Here is a 13,420-nt window from a genome sequence, read left to right as displayed (position 1 = left end):
GAGGAAATTCTTATGGACTTTTGCTTAAGGAGCAGCTCAGAGTAGAGACTTTTATACTCTTCTCATATTTCCTTTTTTTTAAACCTTATAAGAGGGTGCCTGGATGACTTAGTCAACTAAGTGTCTGTCTGCCTTTGGCACAGGTCATGATCCCAGGGTCCTGGGACTGAGGATCACATCTAGCTCCTTAGTTGGTAGGGAGTCTTCTTCTCCTTCTTCCTCTGCTTCTCCCCCCTGCTCATTCTCTCTCTTTCTCTCTCTCTCTCTCTCTCAAATATATAAATAAAATATTTTTTAAAAAATAACTAAATAACCTAAAAAGAGGCTTATCCCTTTAGGAATAGAACTGTTAATGCCATAGACTTCCATTTATTCAATAATGAATAGCCGAGATCCTCTGACATTTGGACCAGTGTCCTAATTCATTGTCTCAGCCTGTGTTCTCCAAAGCTGAGTATGAGACCCAGGTCTACATGCCAAGAGTTTGTATGCAAATGTGATTTCACAGAACTGAAGAAAAGTCCAGAAAATATCAACCTGGGAATAAGGGAGAAAGCCAGTATTAAGGCTGCACCATTGCAATAGCCAACTGCTAAAACAGAGTTCAAACCAACAGGACAGCAGATGAGCACTACGAAATGCATCTTAGAGCTAGAAGAAAACACTGATCTCTGGTCTCTTGCTCCTTGTTGGTTCAAGGTGATGCTACAGGCATTAGCTTTCCTGAATATCCAGGTTGCACATGTGTGAGAGCCCAGCGGGTTCCCACAGCAACAACCAGGAATCCTTGCAGCAGGAAGCAAGAGGTATCCATGCAGACCCAAGGAGAGATGCTGTCAGGTCTCATCTGTGCAAAGTTGGCAAAAGCCAAGTGCTCTGGGATGGTGTCTGTGCCAATAACTGCGGCTACAAGAGTTTGGAGTTATCTTCATGAGTTATATAAAAGGTGTCTCCTCTGCACACACTTTCTTTGGTAAAGATGGAAACTTCTCTATTTCTGACCTGAAACCAGCCACCTGGAATTCTAACCATACTACTCACCCATTAGAGAAAAACTGTCACTCTACTTTTCCTCATGGCCATTTCTGAAGTCAGAGAGCCTATATGAGTGGAGAGGATAGAATCTGGAGTTAAACTTCTCCTGCTGTGAATAGTTCTGACGAAACTTGGGCAAGTTTCTTAACTTCTCAATGCTTCTGTTTTCTCACCTATATTAAGAAAATAGTATCTCTACACAATGTTGCCTGTAAAGATTATATTAATATTTTAAACTCATTCAGAACACTGTTTAGCACATGGTCAGTGTCCAGGTTTGCTATATGCTGCCCATTAAATAAAACTTCATTATTTTGATATTTTTAGTTTTAAATTTAATTACATAATAACAATTTCAATAAAATGCATAGTTTGATTTGCTTGTATTGGGATCTAAATTGATAGAATCTACTGAATTTGGGCCATATAGTTCCCAAATTATCTATAAATTTATAGAAAAGGAACAGGAACACAATCCCCAGATATAAAATTACAGAAGGTCTGCCTTATTCATCTTTAATTTCATCTAAATTAAATTAATTTAATTTAATAAGGTCTGCCTTATTCATCTTTAAATTCCCTAGATCCGAAGAGTTTCATTTTCTCCATGCTCACAGAGGTCCACCCCATGCTACATATGCACTCAGGTTTCAAGTTGTTCTATGCACATATTGGTTTTTGGGTTTCTTGGTCACAGAATGATCGCTCTCAATTCGTGACTCTCACAGTTATTTCCTTTGTCTGCCACACTATTATTTCAACTCCTTGACCAATAATACTCTTCTTCTGGGGCTCAGATTCTCCTGCCACTGGAAAGCCTTCCTGAACTCCCTCAAGTCTGAGCAAAGTCCCCTTCCTTTGTGCTCCCATAGCATCACATCTTTCTCTAGCGCAGGACCTACCATCCATACTGTAATGACTGGTCTTAATCTGTTTCCCTCAATAGACTAAATTCCACAGTTATTATTTCCATTACTTAGTACAGTGCCTGGCACATATAACCCATGAGAAATGTTAGTAGAATCAATAAAGGAGAGAATGAATGCACATATAAGTAATTGCATGAACAAACAGAAAATAGTAGCTAATTGAGTTACACACAACGAATGACAGCTCTGACTGATCACTTTGACTCATTTCTGTCCTCCACTCCTTAGCCTCAAGGTGGGTTAAGCTCACACATGGCTGGTGCCCTCCTCTTGGAATATGTTAGCAGGGTGTATATTTGCAAACACTCCTCTACACTATGCCTGACTATGTAGGTCTCCCACTAGATTTCTAGCTTCAATTGATACTGAGAAGCAGAACTCAGCTTCATCCTCTTTCCTATGGAGCAAAATTATAATGCTTCTTATGGAAGATCCTTTTATAATCTGACCCCAGTCATATACAGTCTTCATCTTTGCATATTTGTCCTCCCCTGTGAGATGAACTGGGGAAAAGTATAGAGAGTCTGATCCAGGGATACAGGCTTTATTGGTGCATTGAGTGGTACCTCACTTCAGTATCACCAAAGACAAAAGATACCCATACCTCATCGATGTGAAGCCAATGCCCTTAATTATTTCGGCAGTCATTTTTCACTAGAACATGATTATAATCCCAAATGGTTCCTCATTATAAATTAGGAACACAGATATGTTATAAGATTTTATTAAAGTAAATAAAATATTTTAGGCCCTCCAGCTTCCTTCTAAGTACTCTTCTCTTCTCTTCAGTCTTCATAGCCTTCTCCTGAATGTCTCCCCCATCAGAAGAATCTCTTTACCAGCGCCTTGTGGTTCTGAAGCTGTTTCACAAACTTCATATAAAAGATGAGGAGTTATAAATCTCAAGGCAGTGTTTCCCAAAGTATGACCTCTGGACCACCTAGATCATAATCACTAGGATCTACATCCACAACTCAGGGCATTAAACCAGATGATCTCATGGTGGGGTCCCTGCAGGTCATCTCAACGACCCCCTTCTGACGAATACTATGCACTCTCAATATTGAGATCCACAAGCTTGACTAATTCCAGTATTTCCAAGTGTTTTAAAGAAAATAACCTTCAAATTTCATTAATGAGTATCTCTTTATATATCTGAACTGAAGATCACTTGCTACCCCATAAGAATGAATGACTCACATCATCATCTATGTAGCACATTTGCACTTTAAAATCAAGCAAATCCATGGGACCATATGGAATTGAGATCACACCAACTTAGGGGGTTATTGACTCTGGCATCTGACATCAGGTTAAACCTGAGGCCAAAATTTATGAGCTGCTTAGAGTTATGTTTTTAACTTCTAGGAACTGAATGTTCTCGTAGTAGCAAACACAGTTGGAAGTCTATAGACCCTTAATGGATTTGCTGGTCTGTGCATTGGATATGCAGGGTTACCTGAAATACTGGAGAACATAAGAGAAATATTAATGATTCTGAAGAACACCATCAAACCTGAAAATCTGGCTATAGGTTGCACTTGAGTAGCATCCAGAATTAATAAATAGGTAACCAACGCCCTGTGCACAGGAGTACTAAATAAATATAAGTAAGCAGACAATATTTATTTCATAAAAAAATTCCTTAGTCCATAACCCTACCCCCCTTCTCCCAACCCCCCTCCCCCAAGCAACCCACAGTTTGTTTCGTGAGATTAAGAGGAGGGTATGTGCTTTGGGGTAAATTGGAAGGGGAGATGAACCATGAGAGACTATGGACTCTGAAAAACAATCTGAGGGGTTTGAAGTGGCGGGGGGGTGGGAGGTTGGGGTACCAGGTGGTGGGTATTATAGAGGGCACAGCTTGCATGGAGCACTGGGTGTGGTGAAAAAATAATGAATACTGTTTTTCTGAAAATAAATAAATTGGAAAAAAATAATAATAATAATAATAAAAAACACAGAAAAAAAAATTCCTTAGTAACCTCATATCATTTTCTCCTTAAACAAGCCATTATTTTCTAATGAAGGCAATTTCTTTACTAGCATATTTATTTCTTGATCTGGGTAATTTCATATTATAGTCAAATTCCTCTGACTGAATACTGGATATGATCATGAAAATACGGTCTTGTTCTGAATACTGTGTTAGTTTCTACTGTAACTAAACACAATGATGATAATCTCCAAATGTAATCTTTTGACTAAAAGTTGGTTCTCACTTTAAAGAAATGTAAATTCTTCCCTCATGCTGAGAAAAGACAGTTAATTCCTTCTTTCCGGATAAATAGTGGCATTAAGATGCCAGAGAGAAAGAATATCCCATTAAACAATAAATCTTGGAACTGTACATCAAAAACTAATGACGTACTATATGGTGACTAACATAATATAATAAAAAAAATTTTTTAAATATCCCATCAAAAAGACATTTGATGTCTTACCATCTCCTGATGCCCCAAAGGGCCCTATCCCAAGTGAGCTGTGTGGTAGTCTGTTAAAACTGAACCAGTAAATATATTTTTGCCATCACTCATTTATACATATTCTAAAAACCTCTAAAGTTAGGAAAGATCAGTCTATCTAGGCACAACCATATGAAAAATTTTTCAAAAGAATGTACTATAGTAATAAAATCTGTGCATCTTTAGAAATAATAGAATATCAAGCATCTGATATTTCGGAGACACACGCATTATACACACACAAAAATATACTTTTGTTCTTCCAGTAGAGTGTTTAGTTAAGCAATAACAAGAAGAAAGAAAACGTAAATTTAAAATATGTTCTGTTGAAAGAAATGCTGGCTTTTGGAATTTTAGTTTAGATTCATGCTTTTTTATTCAGTAAAGATTTATTAATTATTTACTCAGGTCTAGCACCACATTAAATATCAGTAATTTAAAGAATAATAGCACAATACTATCTTGCCCTCAGGAATTCAAACTCAGCAGGGAGAACTAAACACCATTGACAAATAATTGTAACATAGTGTGTCTTAATTGCCACAATATAGGAATGACTTTTTTTTTTTTGCTTATATTTCTATTTTTTTTTTAAATTTCTTTTCAGTGTAACAGAATTCATTGTTTATGCACCACACCCAGCACTCCACGCAATACGTGCACTCCACCATACCCACCACCAGGCTCACTCACCCTCCAAGCCCGCACCCCTTCAAATCATATGGTTTCACTTATTTGTGGAGCATAACAAATAACACAGAGGACATGGGGAGATGGAGAGGAGAAGAGAGTTGAGGGAAATTGGAGGAGGAGATAAACCATGAGAGACTAGGAATGACTTTTTACATAAAGACTTGGAGTTCTCAGAAAGATACCGTTTGAACTTAGTCTTGAGCATGAAGGTAAGGGAGAATGAACATTCACATCAGGGAAGCTGCAAGTGCAAAGTCAGAGCCAAGGAAGCAAACACAGCATATTCACATGCTGGCTGGAAGGTCCGTGGCTGTAGCTCAGAAGTGATGAGAAGAGTGTCAGGAAACAAGGCTGGAGAGGTATTTTACAGTCATCTTGTGAAAGACTAAGGGGCGATGAAAAAGTAACCCGTGACCCTCCACAAAATAAAAATTATTTTTCAACAGACTACAATTATTTTAACTAAACCAATTATTTACAATTTCTCAACAAAAGTGGACTATATGAAACTTTCCACCAAAATAGGAAGTATTTGTTGAAAAATAATACAATCTTATGACCACATATCCATGTGAAGTTTAAAATTCCATTCTACAGAATCATAAACATTGCCTTTTGAAGTTACAGGCAGCTCTAATAGTTCATAATTATAAAGGAACTAAACAGAAAAAATAAAGTAGGTCAGCAATGTAGGGCACTAATCATCCAACGCTATTCAGTCTTTTTTAGAATACTGAAGACTAATTCTTCCAATATGTGAAATTAGAAGATTGGCTTCTTTCTAATCTTAGGGTAAAAGTAAAATAAAAATAAATTCAAACTTTTAGAGCTAAAAATGGCATCTAATTATTGGACCATTTCAGTAGTGATGAACAACCTTTTGTGCTCTGTCCTCCATATCTCAGAGCAATTCAAGCCAGTATTCATGGATATTCTAGAAAAAAACTAATCTCATAAATAAGCAGATAAATAGGGCATGCTTTGCCCATTCCTTTGCCTGTCTTCCTGTCACCTCTGCTAATTTAAGGCACTATTTTACAGCAAAAGAATATTCTATAAAAGCTTCTGCTAGTTGACTGAGGACAACATTTTCAAGGAAAGGAAACTGTCTTGAAGTAAGGAAGAGATATGATTCAAGGAGAGTGAGATTTTCAATCTTCACCTTCCAAAATGTGTTCTCACTGACCTTTTTACTTTTGCAATATTGTGTTCCCAGAATGCCTACCATTTTGAATTATCTTGATTACCCCTACCATATGGTGTGCTAGTCTTACACAATAGGATGTTCAAACTTTTAGCATTGTATCCAAATAAAAAAAATTAACTGAAACATAGCATGGAAAAATAAAATGAATTATATGTTCTTGGATAATTTTTGGAGGATTCAAATCAACTCTGTATATTTTTTCTTGACTATGCATGAATAGTAAAGATCATAGTGTGCATGTGCTATGTGTTAACGTTTGAGCAAAAACTATACATTATTTTGGGAAGAAATAAATTACAAAGATCTTTTAAATTTTTGCTGTAAATTTCCTAAAAAAAAATTATTTTATCCCTCTGCTTTGCTCTGGTACTGGAAAGTGTAAGACTGCATCTGAAATAGGTACTAACACCCATCTCTGCCCTACTACTCCATTACAAGAATTCATCACTGTGAATTAGATAGTTATTTCTAAGACTAAAATTGCTTTTCCAATAGTATCACAATATTTAAAATTTTAGCTTATGATTTAATGTCCTTAAGTGTACAGCATTTAACACGGGAATTTTCTGACTTAATTTACCATTTGGCAATTTTCCTAGTTTATATTATACTAAAAACCATTCCACTGAAAACAACTAAAAAAGATGCATAAAATATTAGACATATAGATAGATATAAAAATATATATAAATAATATTTGAAGCGTTACTGAGAGAAATTAAGGCTCAAGAATCTAAGAAAATGGAAGGACAAGAAGTTGAACCCAACACTCTTGTTATTGTAACCATTAGTAGACATTTGTCAGATCTTAAGTAAAGCCAAAAGACTGACAAGCCATACTTTTTTTTTTTTTTAACATTCCAGATATGAGATCATACAGTATTTTTCTTTCTTTGTTTGACTTACTACATTTAGCATAATGCTCTCGAGGTCCACCTATGCTGTCACAAATGGAAAGATTTTCTTCTTTGTATGGCTGAATTATATTCCATTTTATATATATATGTGTGTGTGTATACACACACACACATATATATATATAAAAATCCATATACATCTATGCCATTTTCTTGATACATGCATCCACTGATAGACGCTTACACTGTTTCTATATCTTGGCAATTTGACCATAAACATGGAATAAATGTCTGTGCATATATACATATTTTCAAGATAGTGGTTTGATCTCATTTGGATATTAACCCAGAAGTGGAATTGCTGGATCTTACCTAATTTCTTATCTAATTGCTCTGACTAGGACTTCCAATATTATGTTAAATAAGAATGGTGAGGGAGGGCACCCTTGGCTTGCTCCTGATTTTAAAAGAAAAACTTTTAGTTTTTCAAGCTTGGATATGGTGTTAGCTGTGAGTTTGTCTTTTATGGCCTTTATTATACTGAGGTTATGTCCTTTCTATACAGTTTGTTGAGAGCTTTTGTCATGAAATGGTGTTGAATTTTTTCAAATGCTTTTTCTACATCAATCAAGAGGATCATATGATTTTCATCATTTATTCTGTTAATGTGGTATATTGTGCTTACTGATTTCCATGTGTTAAACCATTCTTGCATCATAGGGAAAAATCTTGCTTGATCGTGGTGTATGATTCTTTTAATGTACTGTTGAATTTGGTTTGCTAGAATTTTGCTGAGAATTTTTGCATCTTCATCAGGGATGTTGAACTGTAGTTTTCTTTTCTTGTAGTTTCTTTACATGACTTTGGTATCAGGGTAATGCTGGCCTTGAAAAATGAGTTTGGGGATGTTCCCTCCTCTTCAGTTTTTTGGAAGAGTTTGAGAACCATTGGCAGGAATCCTTCTTTAAGTTTAGTTGGAAAAAAATGAGTAGAGCTTTCCTAGTTTAAAAAAAAAATCAAATAACAATCTCTTTGATTTTTATGATAAAGTCTTCTTTTATCATATGTAAAGGGATCTACATAACAGTCCATAAGAAACTGAAGGATTGAAGAGGACAAGAGAGTTGATAAAGTTTCTTGAGAATTTGGAAGAGTTGTGTTCAATAACTTTCTATCACCAAGACTTTAAAGTAAAACTGTGTACTATTGATGCTTTAAGTAATATGGTTCAATGTCTCCAAAACAGTGTAGACCATTAAACTCCTGTTTCATTTGAATTCCTTACCACCTTGTGTTGTTTCTTTTGTTAAAGTGTCTCTGTAGTGATCTGAAAATTATTATTTAGTGTTTTTAAATTTTGGATATGTAATAAAATATCATAGATTAATTTTTTTAAATAGATACACATTTATTACCTCATTTTTTATATAATTTTTTATTTTTTAAATAAACATATATTTTTTATCCCCAGGGATACAGGTCTGTGAATCGCCAGGTTTACACACTTGACAGCACTCACCATAGCACATACCCTCCCCAATGTCCATAACCCCACCCCCCTTCTCCCAAACCCCCTCCCCCCAGCAACCCTCAGTTTGTTTTGTGAGATTAAGAGTCACTTATGGTTTGTCTCCCTCCCAATCCCATCTTGTTTCATTTATTCTTCTACCCCCTTAACCCACCATGTTGCATCTCCACTTCCTCACATCAGGGAGATCATATGATAGTTGTCTTTCTCTGCTTGACTTATTTCGCTAAGCATGATACCCTCTAATTCCATCCACATCGTTGCAAATGGCAAGATTTCATTTCTTTTGATGGCTGCATAGTATTCCATTGTGTATATATACCACATCTTCTTTATCCATTCATCTGTTGATGGACATCTAGGTTCTTTCCATAGTTTGGCTATTGTATTACTTCATTTCTATGCCAAGATTTAGGTATGTATTCCTAAATCTACTGTAAGGCTCTAATTATTTGGACTAATGAAAACTGATGTTAAGGTTGGAGAGAGATTTTTTTTTTAAATAGATGCATACTAAACTGGTAAAATGAAAAGGAAAGGGGAAAGCAAGAGGGAATATTAATAAAGTAGAGAAAAAGGAATATCTACTTCTAGAAATTCAAAGATTTTATATATTCACTGTCTTTGGGGTTTAAATATGGAGCTCTGGAGTAATAAACTCAGGGCACCATGAACACCTTGAGGAGGCATAACAGAAGAAGAGAGATATACAGGGTGAGGAGATAGGTGAAGGCACAGCCTGTAAATTTCTGTTGCTTGGAAGTAGTCAGAGGACAGCAGGAGATAAGCTGGGGTGGCAGAAAAAGACCTAATTGTTCCACCCTGAGAGAATGACTAATAATGAGTTCCTCTTACTTTGCCAAGTCATCAAGGCAAACTCCAAAACTAATTTCTTAATACAGTCTCCCTTGATATGCAGATTAAGGATTTTTGCTGTTCACTTTCCCTCCAGGACTCTCTTCTCCACCTAGTTTTATAACTATGGCAGCTACGAATCTCATTTTTAACTTAAAATTTTTTTCTAACTTGAAACCTAATATATTTTTAAACTTTAGAGCTAATTTAATCTGCTCCAGAAGCCCTAATCCACAGAGATGATAAAGTAAATCCCAAATAGTCCTAGAGGCCCTAGTGTAAAGGCAGCTCCAGAATCCAGGGTGCCTCTTCTCCTCTTGGCACAAAGAGAAGTATCTATCCACCCAAAAGGAAAAAAAAAAAAAGAAAGAAAGAAAAGGAAAACAATAAGGTATTTTGGTTTTTTAAAACCTAATAGAGGGGCACCTGGGCGGTTCGGTTAGTTAAGTATCTGACTTAGGCTCAGGTCATCATCTCAGGGCCCTGGGATCAAACCCCATGTCAAGCCTTCCTACTCAGTGGGGAGTTTGCTTATCCCTCTGTCCCTCCCCCTGCTCATGCTCCCTCTCTCTCTTTCTCTCTCTCAAATAAATAAATAAAATATTTTTAAAAATTAAAAAATAAAAGTCTGATCTATTCTCTCATCAAACAATGATTTTCCTCCCACAAAGAAAATTTACTCCCCATGTAGAGCTCATCCAGATTAAGATGGAACCAAGCTTCTATTCTGAATTAGGAAGAGTAACCAGCATTCATTTAAAGTCTGGTTAGGCTTATTTGTCCTAATGTTTGCAAATACTGAGGAGGTAAGCTTGAGTACTAGGCAAATTTTCTACCTCCAAAAAGGTACTATCTCCCCCTTAGAGAAATTCTGTCCAAACTTGCTAGCTTCATTCCAACCAGGAAAATTATTTAGTTATTAATTCAGTAAGTATTTATTGAATGCCTTTTATGTGATAGGCATTGTTCTAACAAGACAGTGACTGTTTGAATGCCTACTATGTGGTAGGTACTGTTGTTAGTGAAGGTCCAATAAGACAGTGACAAAACAAACAAAAATCCCTCACTTCATGGAGTTTACATACTAGTTATGAGGATAGTCAACAAAGAAAGAAAAAAGATACATATGTGTGTGTGTGTATACATATATATATGTATACACACACATATATATATGGTGAACTCTATGGCATATCACATAGGATAAGTTCTAAGGAAGAAAATTAGTCAAAAAGAGGATGTCCTTAAACTGTCATCTGGAAGGGGCTGAGAGTAGAGTGAAGAGGAGGGAGATTAAAATTTTTTTAATTGGGTGGCCATAAAAGGCCTCAACTCTCTGGGCCAGATATTCCTTTGAAGTTTTGATTAATTACCATATTACCAGAAAAGTGGAAGGGGAAAGATGAGACTGAAAACTCTATGAGGCTTAAAATATGTCGAATCAATTCTAACAAGTAGTGGGTTTGTTCTCTACCTGACTCCAACTTTAGCCATAACTGTTTACCACTAAGTCGATACCTTTCCTTGTACCAAGAAATTTCTTATATCAAGAAATGGGGAGTCCCGCGCTGCCATTCCAACCACCTCTGCGGCTGGGCCCCACGAATCCACTGCTGCAGCCGCCACCCTGCACGGACATGGCCTCAGGTACCACCTCCACGGCAGTGAAGAGTGAAATAATTGGTGGAACAGGCCTGGATGATCCAGAAATCTTAGAAGGAAGAACTGAAAAATATATGGATACTCCATTTGGCAAGCTTTCCAGTGCCTAAATTTGGGGGAAGATCAAGAATGTCCATTGTGTCCTCCTTGCAAGACATGGGAGACAGCATACGATCATGCCTTCAAAAGTCAACTACCAGGGCGCCTGGGTGGCTCAGTGGGTTGAGCCGCTGCCTTCAGCTCAGGTCATGATCTCAGGGTCCTGGGATCGAGTCCCGCATGGGGCTCTCTGCTCAGCAGGGAGCCTGCTCCCTCCTCTCTCTCTCTCTCTCTGCCTGCCTCTCTGCCTACTTGTGATCTCTCTCTGTCAAATAAATAAATAAAATCTTAAAAAAAAAAAAAAGTCAACTACCAGGCAAATATCTGGTCTCTGAAGGGCAAGGACTGTATACACATTGTAGTGACCCCAGCTTGCAGCTCCTGAGGGAAGAGATTCAGCCCAGCAATATCGTCACTATTGATCAGTTAATCAACAGGATCACTAGAAGGCCTCAGACTTCTATGATGGAACTCATTCCAGTACCAGAGGAGTGTGCCATATTCCCATAGCCATTCTGCCCCAAAATGAGAGAGCTCCTCAGAGAGAAAGCTAAAATGTTAGGACTCCGGTGTCACTCAAAAGGGACAATGGTCACAATCAAGGGACCTCGTTTTAGTTCCCCGGCAGAAAGCATCATGTTCTGCACCTGGGGGACAGGTGTTGTCAACACAACCACAGATCCAGAGGTGGCTGTCGCTAAGGAGGCTGGGATTTGCTACGCAAGTATTGCCATGGCAACAGATTATTACTGCTGGAAAGAGCATGAGGAAGCAATTTTGGTGAACTGGGTCCTAAAGACCCTGAAAGAAAATGCCAATAAAGCCAAAAGTCTACTCCTCATGACCATACCTCAGATAGAGTCCATGGAATGGTCAGAAACCCTCCATAACCTGAAGAATAGGACCCAGTTTTCTGTTTTATTACCAAGATATTAAACTAGCACGGCTGCCTAGGAGACAAGAAGACTTCCTAATTCCAGTCGTTTGAGAAATTTTGGCTTAACTTGGAAAAAACATGGAAAAGACATGTAGCCCTCATGCCCTTGCCTGCTAAGGAAGAACATGATAAGACAAGAAGACATGCATGAATCAGAGATGCCTTCTAGAAGGCTTAGATTGCTTCAGAAAATGACCGTAATGTGGAAAATGTGGATGCTTCAGGAAAAAGAGATAAGACCCCATTTACCCTTCCCCCAGTAAATTTGTAATAATAAAGGGTGGGAAGTAACATCCAGTTTCCTATGTTACCCAAAGAAATATGAAGAAGAATGGGAATTCTTGGGCTATTTATTGGTGTTATTGTAAATTTGTACAGTCTTTTTGGAAGGGCAGTTTGCTAATGTATCAGGAGGCTTAAAAATACTTATACCCTTTATGCTGGTTACTCTACTCCTAAGAATTTACCTTTAAAAAATTATCAGAGATAAAAAGAATTGTGTATAAGGAAAGATATCTAATATACCATTAGTTAAAATAGTAAGTCTTCCGAACAATCTGAGTATACAACAGTAGGAGGTAAACTATGGCATAGCTCTAATTGGATTGTGAAGCAATCAACTGAAGATCATGTTTTCACACAATATATAAATGTCCTAAAGAAATGACTGCTCTAAAATATGAAATGAGAAAGGGATATGTGCACACATTTTGCATTGCTAATTTTGTTTTAAAGTTCTACATTAACGCACAAAAAGACCAGAGGTAAATATATAATCTTTTGTTACTGTATTTGGGGTTGAGACACTGAATAATTTTAATTTTCTTTATATTTTTCTGTGTCCTCACATTTTTCTACAATGAATATAATCAAATAATAAAGTTGTTTTAAAAATAAAAAAGCCCAGGGGCGCCTGGGTGGCTCAGTGGGTTAAAGCCTCTGTCTTCGGCTCAGATCATGATCCCAGGGTCCTGGAATCGAGCCCCGCATTGGGCTCTCTGTTCGGCAGGGAGCCTGCATCCTCCTCTCTCTCTGCCTGCCTCTCTGCCTACTTGTGATCTCTGTCTGTCAAATAAATAAATAAAATCTTTAAAAAAAAAAAAAAAAAAAAAAGCCCAGCTCTTGAAAGGAAAGAAAGAAAGAAAGGGAGAAA

The 13,420-nt window shown here is 37.1% G+C and overlaps 1 pseudogene; it reads left to right on the top strand.

The window, feature by feature from the left end:
- Window positions 1-11,206: 11,206 nt before the first annotated feature.
- On the top strand, window positions 11,207-12,266 carry LOC122910338 (annotated as a pseudogene).
- Window positions 12,267-13,420: the final 1,154 nt, after the last annotated feature.

The sequence above is a fragment of the Neovison vison genome, chromosome 6, assembly GCF_020171115.1.
Source record: "Neovison vison isolate M4711 chromosome 6, ASM_NN_V1, whole genome shotgun sequence".
Classification (NCBI taxonomy): Eukaryota; Metazoa; Chordata; class Mammalia; order Carnivora; family Mustelidae; genus Neogale; species Neogale vison.
Note: the sequence above shows the minus strand (reverse complement) of the source record. Positions and strands in the feature narration are given on the sequence as shown.